This window comes from Narcine bancroftii, chromosome 5, assembly GCF_036971445.1.
Source record: "Narcine bancroftii isolate sNarBan1 chromosome 5, sNarBan1.hap1, whole genome shotgun sequence".
Classification (NCBI taxonomy): domain Eukaryota; kingdom Metazoa; phylum Chordata; class Chondrichthyes; order Torpediniformes; family Narcinidae; genus Narcine; species Narcine bancroftii.
This window is the reverse complement of record NC_091473.1, coordinates 184,418,033-184,434,146: the sequence shown is the minus strand read 5'-3', so window position 1 is coordinate 184,434,146 and position 16,114 is coordinate 184,418,033. Positions and strand designations below refer to the sequence as shown.

At 45.0% G+C, this 16,114-nt stretch overlaps 1 protein-coding gene across 5 annotated transcripts in view; it reads right to left on the bottom strand.

Annotated features, from left to right (window-relative positions):
• LOC138764336 (POU domain, class 2, transcription factor 2-like) overlaps positions 1-15,732 on the bottom strand; it is an 85,116-nt gene extending 69,384 nt beyond the window's left edge. For 4 of the 5 annotated variants that reach the window (XM_069940106.1, XM_069940110.1, XM_069940111.1 and 1 more), the window contains exon 1: positions 15,646-15,732. The gene's annotated coding sequence lies outside the window, so the exon portion shown is untranslated. The remainder of the gene's footprint in view (positions 1-15,645) is intronic. The other variant, XM_069940107.1, reaches the window with a different exon arrangement.
• Positions 15,733-16,114: the final 382 nt, after the last annotated feature.

The following is a 16,114-nucleotide window of genomic DNA, read 5'->3' as shown; positions in this document are numbered from 1 at the left end:
TGAAGGACAGGGGTCCCAGTACAGATCCCCGCGGAACTCCACTAATCACCAACCTCCAGGCAGAATACTTTCTGTTCACTACTACTCTCTGCTTGTAAGCCAATTTTAATCCACACAACCAAGGTTCCATGGATCCCATACCTCATGAGTTTCTCATGGGGGACCTTCTTATTAAAATCCATATGAATGAATCTACCAGCCTACCTTCATCAATTTCTTTTGTTACCTCCTTTAAAAACTCCATGAAGCTTGTGAGGCACGGCCTTCCCATCACAAAGCCCTGCTGACTCTCCTTGAGTAGAATGTACTTCATCAAATGCTCCTTAAGAGTCCTCTTGAATAATTTGCGCACCATTGACGTAAGGATCATCAGTTTATAATTCCCAGGATTCTCCCTATTACCTTTTTTAAATAAGGGGACCACATTTGCCATTCTCTAATCCTGTGGCCAAGGAGGATTAAAAGATCATAGCTACCGCCCCAGCTATCTCTTCCCTCCCTTACCACAGCATCCTGCATTATATTGTGTCTGGCCCAGCAGACATCAGTTTTAATGTTTTTAAGAAGATCCAACACTTTCTCATCATGAACATCGTCCAGCACACAAAGCCTGTTCTATTCTGACCTCACTCTAATCAAGATCCTTTTCTCTTGTAAATACTGAAGGAAAGTATTCATTTAGGACCTCCCAAACCTCCTTCACCTCCAGGAACGTTGCCTCCTTTATCCTTAAAATGCCCCACATTCATTCTCACCATCTGTTCTCATATACATAGAATGCCTTGGGGTTCTCCTTAATCCTAATTGCCAAGGCCTTCTCATGCCCCTTTCAAGCTCTCCTCAGTCATTTCTTAAGTTCCTTCCTGGCTGCCATATAATTCTCATGGTCTGTAATGAGGGTGGTCATGTGTCCTCCCCTTTGAAATTTATTCAGAAGTCATATCACCTGTCAATCAAGGTTGGGCTCTGGTCACTAATTAGTGCACACTTTGCCAATGGCTAATTCAAATCACTTAGCATCCTCATTCACTAGCAGCACAGATTAGACCTGTATTTAACAGGAGCACATAGCACATTTGCTCTCTCTGTCTCATGGCCTAAGGCCTGAACACTGCTCCACATCAGGTCACTACTATGAACATTGCTTAGAAAGGTTGCAGGTAAGGTGTGCACCACATTGAAGATGAGCCATAGTATTGCTATAGATTAATACTTGTTGTAGACCCATCAGTCTCACTGATCAGGGGTCAAGTTGTGAGTGTAGAACCCCTGCTTTAGTGTGTAATCTAGCTGTGCTCCCACTGATCAGGGATCTGGGAGCATGTGTAGAGCCCTGGTTTATGGTGTGTGTTTTATTCCCATTACGATTTTCCCATGTTCTTCTAGAAATTGTCCACGTGTTTTAAAAAAAGTTGTGTGATTACGTCCTCATGTCCACTCATCTCTCTGTGAATTCACCAAGCCTGACACTCGTTCTCAACACAACTTGAGCTCTTCCTTTTTCCTGCTTCCTAAATCTAATGTCTGCTTCCTTTTTCTTAACTAGCTGCCTGTTTTGTCAACCATGGTTCCCTTATTGTTCCAGCATTTCCCTGTCCCAGTAGATAAACCTATCCTGAACCCAGTGCAAGTGGTCCCTAAACTTCCTTCATGTTAGTTCTGTGCTTTCTCCCGTGAACATCTGTATCTAATTTACACTCACTAGTTCCTGCTTCAACCCATCGTAATTAGCCCTTCTCCAATTCAAATCTTTCCCATTTTGTCTGTGTTTATCCTTGTCCTGAGCTTTGCTAAAGCTCGGAGTTTTGGTCATTCTTACCAAAATAATCCTCCACCTGACAAGGTTCATTACCCAGTACTAGATCCAGTATGGCCTCTTGTCGGCTGGTCCGCAAACTGTATCAGGAGTCCTTCTTGGACATACCTGACAAATCCAGCCCCATCATTCCCTCTTGCAGCCAGGAGGTGCCAGTCAAGAAAAGGGAACTTGAAGTCTCCTATTACAACAACCCTGTAATTTATGCACCATTCCAAAATATACCTGCTTATCTGTTCCTTGGTGTACCAAGGGCTATTTGGGGGCATATAGACCACTCCTAGTACAGTGATTGCTCCCTTCCTATTTCTGACTTCCACCTACACTGACTCAGTAGACACTCCCTCTGCAGCATCCTTCCTTTCTATAGCCATGATACTATTCTTGACCAGTAAAGGTCTTACTTCTCATCCTATTCCTTTTAAAACACCTAAACCTGGTACCTGTATCTTGCCCTTTCGCCAGGCAAGTCTCTGTAATGCCCACAACATGATAGTTCCACGTACAAATCCATGCTCTGTTCATCTACTTTATTCCAAATATGCCTATCATTGAAATGGACACATCTTAAATCATCTAACTGACTACATTTATGTTTCCTCCCCAGCCCCATCCTTCCTCACAAACTCAGAACATACTGCATTATGTGTTTGACCTTCTGCCCTATTCTCTGCCCTCACATTCTGGTACCTATCCCCCTGCAAAACTAGTTTAAACCCTCCCCCAAAAGCTCGAGCAACTTGGCTGCCAGGATATTGGTCTTTTTCCAGTTCAGGTGCAGCCTGCCCTTTGTGTACAGGTCAGCCCTTCCCCAGAAGTGATCGCAATGATCCACAAACCTGAACCCTTCCCTCTCCTCTAACTCCAGCCACACATTCATCTGCCACAATTTACTATTTCTACTCTCACTCATGCATGGCACAGGCAGCAATCTCGAGATTTCCACCCTTGAGATCCTGGTTTTCAGCTACTTTCCTAACTCCCTATATTCCCTCCTCAAGACCCCTTCCATACTCCTATCAATGTCATTGGTCCTCATCTGGCTGCTCACTCTTCTGCCTGAGAAGGCTGTGGACCCAATCAGAGATGTCCCTGACCCTATCACCTGGGAGCCTCCATCTCATTCACGGAATCTGCTATCTGTTTGCCTGACTAACAAATCCTCAATTACTATCACTCTCCTCATCTTCCCCCTAAAGGGCCAGACTCTATGCCAGAGACATGACCACCACAGACATCGCCCACCACCCCAACAGAATCCAAATCGATACACTTATTGTTGAGGGGAACGGCCACAGGGGTGCTCTACACTGTCTGCCTATTCCCTTTCCCTCCGCCCACAGTCACCCAGCTACCTGCTTCCTAACTTTTGGGGGTGACTGTCTCCCTGAAGCTCCTGTCCATCATTGCCTCTGTCTCTTGAATGATCCAGAGTTCAGTCAGTTTCAGCTCCAGCTCCTTAACTCAGTCCCCTATAAGCTGCAGCTGGATGCACCTCTTGCAGGTGTCATCAGCAGGGACGAATGTGCTCTGCAAGATTTCTTACACCATGTTCTGAGTAGCTACTGCTTCTATTATCTATTCTCGATAATATGTAAAGATCTTACCTGGCCTTACCCAACTGGAAACAAGCTCGTCCTCAGCCACTGCTCGACAAAGCCTCTTGAGCCAAAGAATTTGTTCCAGTGATCAGTCCCAGCAAATACCAGAGGTGTTGGGGAACAAATCAGTCTCAGCAAAGGCCAGATGTGCAACTGAACAAATCTGTCCCAGCATTAAGTCAAGAGGTATAATTGAATAAATTGGTCGCTGCTAATACCAGAGTTTTAACTGAACAAATTAGTCCCAGCAAAGACCAAAGGTGCCAGTGAACAAAATAGTCCCAGCGAAGATAAGATATGTACTGTTACAAGCAGGGGTGACTAATGTCATTTGAACAACTCAGGAACAAATATAATCTATCAAATAAGACAGTCCACTGCTACCTTCAGATAGATCTTTTTTGCAAGTTAGGTCCAACTATGGCCCTACCAGAGTGCAGTGACATAGAGACCATGATTCAAAGGGGGAGCACACAGAAGTTTATCTCAGCAATGTATTTCATGCTCCATGCAGAAGGACAGAAACCAGACTTTCATAAGTCAAGACAGAGATGGGAGTCAGACCTAGAAATGTCGATTGAGAAGTGCTGCTGGTCCAACTTATGTTGGACTAGTATGACTGTAATTATTAATGCGCGGTACTGGCTGGTGCAATACAACTTCTTGCACCAGATGGACACAATGCTGCAAAAACTGAAAAGATCTCAACCAGAATTACCAAACCAATGCTTCAGATGTGGCATTGAAACAGGAACCTTTGTGCATTCAACCATTCTGGTGGGAACTTGGTCAAACACTGGGAAAAAATTATCGAGAAAGAATTCCCACAGGACCCAGAGTTATTTCTCTTGGGAAACAGAATGGACATAAGACTCATGATGAACCTGGTCAAATTTCAAATTCTATTCGTTATGATCACTTTGGCAGTGGCCAAGATGTGCCTGGCAGTAATCTGGAAGTCTGACTCCTGTCTGAGTATTGTGCGGTAGAATATAGAAATGCAAAGTTGGAGAAAATCACTTGCAACTTGAGACAAAAGTATGACGGTTTCATAAAAATTTGGCAACCATACCTAAATACCACAGGAACACATTTATAAGGAGGACTGTCGTGCCTCACCGCCTTACCCTCTCCATCAGCCCCTCAATTGGCAAGAAGAGCGGGGGAGTCCATCCTATTTCAACCAGGAAAAGTCATGAGAAGAAAACAGCCTGAGCACTGCCTGCAGGTGATGTGACAAACCCATAAACCTCTGATGTATATTTTGTACCTTTTATTTTACCATTCTTTAACAACCCATGAGGATTCTATGTCAATTCTTTCTAATGATTTAATATTGTTGTTTACCAGCAGAGCCATCCCACCCCTTCTGCCTATCTTTGCAATGCACCAAATATCCTTGGATGATCAGCTCCCAAAGACATCCATCCTTTAGCCACAACTCAGTAATAGCCACAACATCGTACCCTCCAAACTGTAGCTGTACAGTAAGATCATCCACCTTGTTTCTAATGCTACATGTATTTACGTATAAAACCTTTAGACCAATTTTTGAATGCAGTGTCTCTGACATCCTTCCAGCTGCAATTTTGTCTCATCACCTGCCTGTCATCCTTGCTGCAATCTTTGATTTACTTGTTTCCTCCTTAATCAGCCCCAACACTCTGGTTCCCATCCCACTGCCAAATTAGTTTTAATCCTTTGGGGTTCAGGTGTAACTCATCCTTTTTATATAGGTTGCACCTTCCCCAAAAGAAATCCCCATGATCTGAGAATCTAAAGCCTTGGCCCCCAGCACCAGTTTCTCAGCCACACATATCTGCCTGATCTCACTATTCTTGCCCTCACTAGCATGTAGCACAGGCAGTCATCCTGAGATTACCATCCCAGAGGTCCTGCTTCTCAGCTTCCTTCCTAATTCCCTGTATTCTCCCTACAGGACCTCTTCACCTCTCTTCCTTATATCATTGGTACCAACATGTACCAAGACTTCAGGCTGTTCACCCTCTCCCCACAGAATACTCTGGTCCCAAATGGAGACATCCCATACCCTGGCACCAGGGAGGCAACACACCATCAGGGCGTCTTGCCTTTTCTCCTCACTAGAGAATCACCTATCATTATTGCATGCTTCACCATCTGTGCCACAGAGCCATGCTCAGTGCCAGAGACCCAGTCACCATGGTTATCCTCCCCAGTACTGTGCATAAATTATATACTGGTTGCTGAAGAGGATGACCACAGAGGTGCTGTCTACTAACTCCTTGTAGCTCCTGTCTATCACTTCTTCACTCTCTCGAATGAGCCACAGGTCAGCAAGTTACAGCTCCAGATTCCTAAATGGTCTTTAAGGAGCTGCACCTTTGTGCACCTGGCTCAGATATAGGCATCGGGAAGACCCGATGTCTCCCAGGGTCCTCGCATCTGACACTCAACACAGAGCACATACTTGTATGTCTGTGTACAGACATACTTCCTAATCTATTGACGGTTTAATAAGTAATAAGCAATTTACTTACCCACATTATAACTCTCGCCTCTTACCTGTTCTTGCTGAAGCCTGTTGATCCCAAAGCCTTACCACTTTGACTCAGACCATTCCATTACCACAGCTCCTTGAATGACCACTCCGCTGGAGGGTCCAGCACATTTAAGGCGATGCTCAACTTGAACTTTACACCGCAGCTGCTCTGGGCAACTAACCTCACCTCCTCCAATCACCAGTCCCAGCAAAAACCAGAAGTGTCAGAGAACACATCAGTCCCAGAAAAGACCTGTGATGTCTGTGTACAAATCAGTCACAGCAAAGACCACTGGTGTCTGTGTACAAATCAGTCCTGACAAAGACCTGCGATGTCTGTGTACAAATCAGTCACAGCAAAGACCAGTGGTGTCTGTGTACAAATCAGTCCCGACAAAGACCAGTGGTGTCTGTGTACAAACCAGTCCCGACAAAGACCAGTGGTGTCTGTGTACAAATCAGTCCCGACAAAGACCTGCGATGTCTGTGTACAAATCAGTCACAGCAAAGACCAGTGGTGTCTGTGTACAAATCAGTCCCGACAAAGACCAGTGGTGTCTGTGTACAAACCAGTCCCGACAAAGACCAGTGGTGTCTGTGTACAAACCAGTCCCGACAAAGACCAGTGGTGTCTGTGTACAAACCAGTCCCGACAAAGACCAGTGGTGTCTGTGTACAAATCAGTCCCAAAAAGACCACTGGTGTCTGTGTACAAATCAGTCCCAAAAAGACCACTGGTGTCTGTGTACAAATCAGTCCCAACAAAGACCACTGGTGTCTGTGTACAAATCAGTCCCGACAAAGACCAGTGGTGTCTGTGTACAAATCAGTCCCGACAAAGGCCAGTGGTGTCTGTGTACAAATCAGTCCCGACAAAGACCAGTGGTGTCTGTGTACAAACCAGTCCTGACAAAGACCAGTGGTGTCTGTGTACAAATCAGTCACAGCAAAGACCAGTGGTGTCTGTGTACAAATCAGTCCCGACAAAGACCTGCGATGTCTGTGTACAAATCAGTCACAGCAAAGACCAGTGGTGTCTGTGTACAAATCAGTCCCGACAAAGACCAGTGGTGTCTGTGTACAAACCAGTCCCGACAAAGACCAGTGGTGTCTGTGTACAAACCAGTCCCGACAAAGACCAGTGGTGTCTGTGTACAAATCAGTCCCAAAAAGACCACTGGTGTCTGTGTACAAATCAGTCCCAAAAAGACCACTGGTGTCTGTGTACAAATCAGTCCCAAAAAGACCACTGGTGTCTGTGTACAAATCAGTCCCAACAAAGACCAGTGGTGTCTGTGTACAAATCAGTCCTGACAAAGACCAGTGGTGTCTGTGTACAAATCAGTCCCGACAAAGGCCAGTGGTGTCTGTGTACAAATCAGTCCCGACAAAGACCAGTGGTGTCTGTGTACAAACCAGTCCCGACAAAGACCAGTGGTGTCTGTGTACAAATCAGTCCCGTCAAAGACCAGTGGTGTCTGTGTACAAATCAGTCCTGACAAAGACCAGTGGTGTCTGTGTACAAATCAGTCCCGACAAAGACTAGTGGTGTCTGTGTACAAATCAGTCCCGACAAAGACTAGTGGTGTCTGTGTACAAATCAGTTGCAGAATCAAAAAGAGGTGTAAGTTGGCAAATCCGTCCCAGCAAAGACCAGTGGTGTCTGTGTACAAATCAGTCCCGACAAAGACCAGTGGTGTCTGTGTACAAATCAGTCCCGACAAAGACCAGTGGTGTCAGTGAACACATCAGTTGCAGAATCAAAAAGAGGTGTAAGTTGGCAAATCCGTCCCAGCAAAGACCAGTGGTGTCTGTGTACAAATCAGTCCCGACAAAGTCCAGTGGTGTCAGTGAACACATCAGTTGCAGAATCAAAAAGAGGTGTAAGTTGGCAAATCCGTCCCAGCAAAGACCAGTGGTGTCTGTGTACAAATCAGTCCCGACAAAGACCAGTGGTGTCCATGAATAAATTAGTAGCTGGAAAGACCAGAGGTGTCAGAATCAGAATTTTTGTCGTGAACACGTCATGGTTTGTTGTTTTGCACCAGCATCACAGTCCAAACATTTTTAAACCATCTTACAAGATAAATATAAAATGGTGCAAGACAAAGTCAAAGTAAGGCAATGTCTATGGTTCACTGTTCATTCAGGAATCTGATGGTGGAGGGAAGAAGCTGTCCTTGTGCTACTGAATGCTCATCTTCAGGCCCATGTATCTTTTTCCTGATGGTAGCATAGTGAAGAGGGCACGGCCTGGGTGGTGGGGGTCCTTGAGGTTAGAGGCTGCTTTCTTAAGACACTGCCTTTTGTAGATGTCCTCAATGGAGTGAAGACTGGTACCCATGATGTTCTTGTCCTGAGCGTTGGCACGTCCATACCAGACAGCAATGCAACCAGCCAGAATGCTCTCTATGGTACACCCATAGAAGTTTTCAAGAGTCTTCCAAATCTTCTCAAACTCCTCACAAAGTATTGCTGCCTGGGAGCCTTCTTCGTGATTGCATTGACATGGAGGCTCCTGGACAGATCCTGGAGATGTTGATACTCAGAAATTTGGTTTTTGACCTTTACTGAGCCCTCGAGGAGGACTATTTTGTGTTCTGGCTTTCTCCTGAAGTCCACAATTATCTCCTTGGATTTGCTAACTTTGAGTGCAAGGTTGTTGGAGTGACACCACTCAATGAGCTGATCTATCTCCTTCCTGCATGCTTCCTTATTGCCATTTGTGTTTCTGCCAACTACTGTGATGTCATTGGCAAGCTTGTAGATAACATTGGAGTTCTGCCTGGCCTCAGTAAGTAGAGCATTGGGCTAAGCACGCATCCTTGGGGTTCGCCTGTGTTGATTGTCATTGAGAAGGAGTTGTTGTTTCTAATTCATATTGATTGCAGTCTTCCAATGAGAAAGTCAAAGATTCAATTGCAAAGGGGGGTGCAGAGGCCCAGGGTTTTGAGTTTGTTGACCAGCACTCAGGTCACAACAGTGTATTTGATGAAGAGCAACTGTAGGAATGGATTGCTGTTTTCTAGGTGATCCAGAGCTAAATAGAGACCCAGTGATATTGCATGTGCTGTGGAGCAATTGTGACGAAAGGCAAATTGCAGTGGGTCCAGTTCTATGGTGTCTTGTGTTGTCTGATGTGTAATCATGGTTATGTGGATAGCACTGTGGTTTCTGGAGGTCATAATTTCATTTTTAACTATGTACTGCGCACTGGTTTTAAATGTCAATAAAGGCCCGTCCCCCCTCCCCCGTCCCCCCTCCCCCTCCCCCTCCCCCTCCCCCCTCCCCCCTCCCCCCTCCCCCCTCCCCCGTCCCCCCTCCCCCGTCCCCCCTCCCCCGACCCCCCTCCCCCCTCCCCCGTCCCCCCTCCCCCGTCCCCCCTCCCCCGTCCCCCCTCCCCCCTCCCCCGTCCCCCCTCCCCCGTCCCCCCTCCCCCGTCCCCCCTCCCCCGTCCCCCCTCCCCCGTCCCCCCTCCCCCGTCCCCCATCCCCCTTAGATACGTGTTAATTCTGGTCTAGATCAAACCCTCTTAAATTTTGAATCGCAGTAGATTTTGGTGCTACTGGATGATAGTCGTTGAGGCAGCTCCCTCTGCTCTTCTTGGTCACTGGGATGATTGATGCCATTTTGAAACAGGTGGGAGAACCTCCGACAGCAGCAGTGAGAATAAAAATGTCCGTGAACACTCTGGCTAGTTGGTTGACAGTTTTTTGGTATCCTGCCAGGTATGCCATCAGGGCCTGATGCCTTGTGAGGGTTCACCCTCTTGAATGACGTTCTGACATCTGCCTCAGAGACAGATATCATGAGGTCATCAGCTTTTGCAGGGATTCTCATAGCTACTGTTGAGTTCTCCTTCTCAAACCGGGCATAGACTGTGTTCACCTCATCAAGAAATGAAGCATCACAGGCATCTAAGGTGTTCACCCTCATTTTGTAGGATGTAATAGCCTGCAATCCCTGCTATAGCTGGTGTGTATCTGTCTCCGACTCTAGCTTTCTCTGGAATTGATTCTTTGTTGCAGAGTAGTCTTTCACAGGTTGCACCTGGACTTCTTGTAGAGATCTGGTTCCCCAGCCTTAAACCTGCCCTCAGCAGGTTGCAAATCCTCTGATTCATCCAAGGCTTCTGGTTGGGGAACTCCTGGTCTATGCACGTGAGCAGGACTTGATGAAGTTGGTGATGCCTGTTGCATACTCATTCAGGTCTGAAGATGAGTTTTTGAATATAGTCCAATCCAGCAATTCAAAGTGATCCCAGCAGGCGTTCCTCCAGTTCCCACAACCATAAATTTGTCATCTTCACCATTGGTGCTGTAGTCCTCAGTCTATATGTACGGTGGGAGTAGAAATACATCCAGGTGATTGGACTTGCCAAAGTGCAATCGTGATATGGCTCAGTAGCTGTTCTTCATGGTAATGCAGCAGTGGTCAAGTGTGTTGGCTCCTCTGGTCTCGCAGGTGATGTGTTGGTAGTTTGTGACAGACTTCCTCAGGTTACCCTGATTGAATTCTCCTACATCGATTGGAAAAGCATCAGGATGTAGTGTCTCATGGGTGCTAATCACAGTGCTCCATCCCTCCAGTGTTAGCCTGAGATTAGCCTTGTGTGGATTGTACCAGGATGATGGTGGAGAACACCCTTGGCAAGTAGAATGGGTGGCACTTGATCGGCAGATGTTCCAGGTTTGGGGTGCAGGACTGAGACATAACCATCATGTTTGTGCACCATAAATTGACGATGGTGCAAACGTTGCATCCCCTGGTTTTTCCTGACACCGGTGACTGATCCGTGCGCTGGAGGATGTAGCCCTTGGGCTGTAGCGCTGTGCCTGGAATGTGCTCATGAAGCACACCACACAACACTCCCTGATGTCTCTCTGATGTAATCTAGCTCGAAGTTCGAGTTTGTTTTCCGAGGATTGTACGTTGGCCAGGAGGATGGTAGGGATTGGAAGCCTCAGGGCCTGGCATCTTAGCTTAGCCTGTTGCCCCCTTCTATGTTCATGTATTTGGGCCTTCTTTAACTGGGTCAGCTGCTGGTAACTCCCATGGTGTTTAAATGGCCCATTCATTGGTTCTTTAAATCTCCCACGGTCTTTAAACAGCCTGTGTGTTGGCTGTTTGCAATTCCCATGGAGTTTAAATGGCCCATTCACTAGCATTTTGAAACTCCCATGGTGTTTCTGTACAACAGTTGTTTAAAGCTGCTGTGGTCTGACTGGGTCTGCCATTTCTGTCCATTGCGAGATGGGCTAACGATCATAGGAAACCATCGTTCAGATAGGTTATTTTCTGTGTTTATAGGTTTGAGTTTTAATAGTCCTGAACTGTAATATGTGATAATTCCAGTGAGAGATGTTTGCAGAGTTGCCACTGTACAACACGATCTCAGGGAAAATCAGACCCAGCAAAGACCAGAGGTGTCAATGAGCAAATCAGACCCAGCAAATAGAACCACTGAACCACAGAACATTACTGCACAGAAACAGGCCTTTTGGCCCTTCTAGTCTGTGCCAATCTATTATTCTGCCTTATCTAACTGACCTGCACCCATTCTTTGGCATCAACATCTCTGATGATCTGTCTTGGAGCTTCCAGATCAATGCAATCATGAAGCAGGCTCGCCAGCAGTTGTACTTTGAGGTGTTTGAGGAGATTCGGGACATCACTAAAGACTCTCAAAAACTTCGAGAGGTGAACCGGGGAGAGCATTCTGGCTGGTTAAATCATTGTTTGGTATGGAGGTACCAATTCTTAGGACAAAAAAAACTCCAGAGGGTTGTTAATTCGGCCTGAGACATTACAGGCACCAGACCACTCCATTGAGGATATCTAATGAGGCGGTGTCTTAAAAAAGCAACCTCTATCCTCAAAGACCCCACCACCCAGACTATGCCCTCTTCACTTTGCTACCATCGGAAAAAAGGTACAGGACCCTGAAAACGAGCACTCAATGGCTCAAGGATGGCTTCTTCCCCTCTGCCATCAGATTCCTGAATGATCAGTGAAACAAAGACACTGCCTCACTTTTCTTGCACTGTTTTTTATATTATTATTGTAAGATGGTTTATAATATGAATGTTTGCAGTACGAATGCTGCCACAAAACTGAATTTGTTCATGACAATAGATTCTGATTCTACCTTGGTTTGTCCTTCCAAAATGTAACACTTGCCACTTGTCTGCATTAAATTTCATCTCCCATTTTTCAGCCCATTTTTACAACTGGTTCCACATCCCTCTGCAAGCTTTGAAAGGCTTTCTCACTCCCCACTACATCTCCAATCTTTGTGTCATCTGCAAATCGGCTGATCCAATTTATCACACTATCATTCAGATTATTTGGAGAAATGTTAAACAAGAATAGTCCCTGAGGCATACCCCTAGTCACAGGCCTCCAATCTGAGAGGCAATCATCCACTACCACTCCCTGGTTTCTCAAATAAAGCCAATATCAAATCTAGCTTAACTACCTCAACATGAACACCAAATGACATAACCTTCTTGACTAATTTCCCATGTAGGAACTTGTCAAAGGCCTTACTCAAGTCCATGCAGACAACATCCACAGCCTTTCCTTCATCAGCTTTCCTAGTAACCTCCTCAAAAACACTACAAATTTGGTTAAACATGACCCACCACGCTCAAAGCCATGATATCTTTCCCTAATTAGTATATCTGATTATCCAATTCTTGGGACACCTTCCAATAACTTACCTGCTACTGATGTCAGTCTCACCGGCCTATAATTTTCTGGGTTATTTTGGGAGCCTTTTTCAAAGAATGGAACAATATGGGGTGCCCTCCAATTCTACAGCAGCTCACATGCAGCTAAGGACGTTTTAAAAATATCTTCCTGCGCCCTTGCAATTTCTGCACAACCCTCCATCATGGTTGGAGGGAATACCTTGTCAGGTCCTGGGGATTTAGCACCATCATTTGTTTTATGACGGCAATCACCTCCTCCTCTTTAATCTGAATAGGTTACAAGACCTCACTGCTTGTTTTCCTCAGTTCCTTTGACTCTGTACCAGTTTCCTGAGTGAATACAAATGCTAAAAAACCATATAAGATGTCTCCCATCTCTTTTGTCTCCATACATAGCTGACCACACTGATCTTCACAAAGACCAGTTTTATCTCGTACTAACCTTTAATGTACCTGCAAAAACCACAAGGATTTTCCTTAATCTTATCTGCCAAAGCAACGTCATGCATTCTTTTAGCCCTCCTGATTTCCCTCGATTTTTCCCCTCATTTATCAAAAATTTCAAGTATCTAATTTTCTCCTTTTTATCTGATGTATACCTCTCTCTTCCTCTTAACCAGATCCCCGATATCATTCAAAAACCAAGGTTCCCTATGGCTGTTAACTTTGCCTTTAATCTTCATAGGAACATACAAGCTCTGTACTCTCAAAATTTCACCTTTGAAGACCAAGCACATCCTTGCCCAAAAAAACATAGCCCAATCCACACATTCTAGATCCTTTCTCATTTTTTTCAAAATTGGCCTTTCTCCAATTTGGAATCTCAACCTGAGGACCAGACCTAACCTTATCCATAATTCTGTTGAAACTAATGGCATTATGATCACTGGACCCAAGGTGTTCCCCTACACATACTTCTGCCAGATGTCATGTCTCGTTCCCCAACAGGAGATCCAGTATTGCACTCTCTAGGTACCTTGATACATTAATTTAGAAAACTTTCCTGAACACATTTAATATCTAAGCCATCCAGTCTTTTCACAGCATGAGAACCCCAATCAATATGTGGAAAGTTAAAATCACCTACTATCACAACTTTATATTTCTTGCAGTGTCAGTGAACACATCAGTCCCAGCAAAGACCATAGGTATCAGTGAACAAATCAGATGCATCAAAGATCAGACGTGTCACTGAACAAATCAGTCCCAACAAAGACTCAACTGTTTCAAACAGGCTTCATTTGTACAGGTGCCCAAGAAGAGTGAGGTAAGCTGCCTATACGACTATTGATCAGTGGCACTTGCATCCACAGTGATTAAGTGTTTTGGAGGCTGGTGATGAAACATCTCATTTCCTGTCTAAGCGACCACATAGATCCTTTCCAATTTGCCTACCGCAGCAACAGGTCTACAGCATATGCCGTCTCATTGGCTCTTCACAAAACCCTGGAACGCCTGGACAGCAAAGATGCATTCATCAGGATCCCCTTCACTGGCAACAGTTCAGCATTCAACACCATGCCCTGAAAATTCCCATGAATACCTCTGAGTGGAAATCCCTGAAAAATGTAGTGCCCTCAGTCTAGCACATCATAGGCAAAACTCTCCTCACTATGGAGAATATTACCTACAAGGAATGCTGTTATCAGAGCAGCAGCAATTATCAAGGATCCACACGACACAGGGCATAGAACAATATAGCACAGTTCAGGCCCTTTGGCCGATCAATTGTAACCTATTCAACAAACTAAATCTTCCCAACATTACACTCACAATCCTTTTATTTTTCTTGCATGCATGTGACTCTCTGAATCTTTTGAATGTCCCTACTGAACCAACCTCCACCACTATCCTTGGCAATGCAATCTAGGCATCCACTATTCTCTGAGTAAACAACTTACCCCTGATGTTTCCTCTAAATTTTCCTACCTTCACCTGTACAGATGTCCTCTGGTGTTTGCTACTCTCACCCAAGGAAAAAGGTGCTGGCTGTCCATCCTATAATCTTGTATATCTCTTAACTCACCTTTCAGCTTTTTTTGCTCAAAATCCCTAGCTCTGCTAACATTGCCTCATGATATATTTCTAATCCAGACATCACCCTTGTAAATCTCCTCTGCACCCTGTTCATAGCTTCCACATCGTTCCTGTAATGACAATCAGAATTGAACCTGTGTGGTCTTACCAGAGTTTTATAGAGCTGCAACATTACCTCACTACTCTTAACCTCAATCCCCAGACTAATGAAGGCCAGCATACTATAAACCTTCTTAACTAACCCATCAACTTGACAGAGTTATGGATTTGGACCCTAAAGTCCCTCTGCTATTTCGCACTGTTAAGCATGTACACTGCCTTGATGTTTGACCTACCAAAATGCATCACCACACTAATCTGGATTGTACTCCATCTGCCATTTTTCTGCCTAACTCTGCAACCTGTCTATATCCTGTTGTAACCTCTGACCACCTTCCAAACTATACACAACATTTCCAAATTTTGTGTCATCTGCAACATGCTCTGTTCTCGCTGCTGCCTTCTGGCATTACAAGTGCCATAGGAATTATACCACCAGGTTCAGAAATAATTGCTAGCCCTCAACTATCAGATCCTTGAGGAACCAGACTCATTCGGAAACTCTTAAGGACTCGTAATTTGCTCATTAATTATTATTGCATATAGCCACATCTGCATTTGCACAGTCAGTTTGCTTACATTCCTTTCTTTCTTTAAGTGCAGTTTACAGTTATTCCTAATTAGAAATTCTGGTGACCTGCAATAAAGGAATCTCAGGGTTGTATGAGATGTCATGTGTATATACTCTGACAATAAATTTGAACTTTGAAGTATAATTGAACAAATCAGTCCCAGCAAAGACCAGAAGTGTCAGTAAATAAACCAGTCTCAGCAAAAACCCAAACAGGCTTCAAATGTACTGGTGCCCATGAAATGTGCAGTAATCTGCCTATACGACTATTGATCAGAGGCACTCACATCCACAGTGATGAAGTGTTTTGGAGGCTGGTGATGAAGCATGTCATTTCCTGTCTGAGCGGCGACATGGATCCGTTCCAATTTGCCTACCACAGCAACAGGTCTACGGCAGATACCATCTCACAGGCTCTTCACAAACCCCTGGAATACCTGGACAGCAAAGATGCATACATCAGGATGCTCTTTATTAGCGACAGTTCGGCATTCAACACTATTATCCCCTCAAAAGTAATCAGTAATCTCCAAGACATAGTCCTCAATACCCACTGTGAAATTGGATCCTGGCTTTCCTCACCTCCAGACCCCAGTCAGTGCGGATTAGCAAAAATATCTACTCTATAATCTCCAACATACATACTTAGCCCCCTGCTCTACTCGGTTTACATCTATGACTGTGTGGCTAGGTACAAAAACACCATCTACAAATTTGTTGACAATCCCACAAGGGTGGGCTGTATTAAAGGGGGCA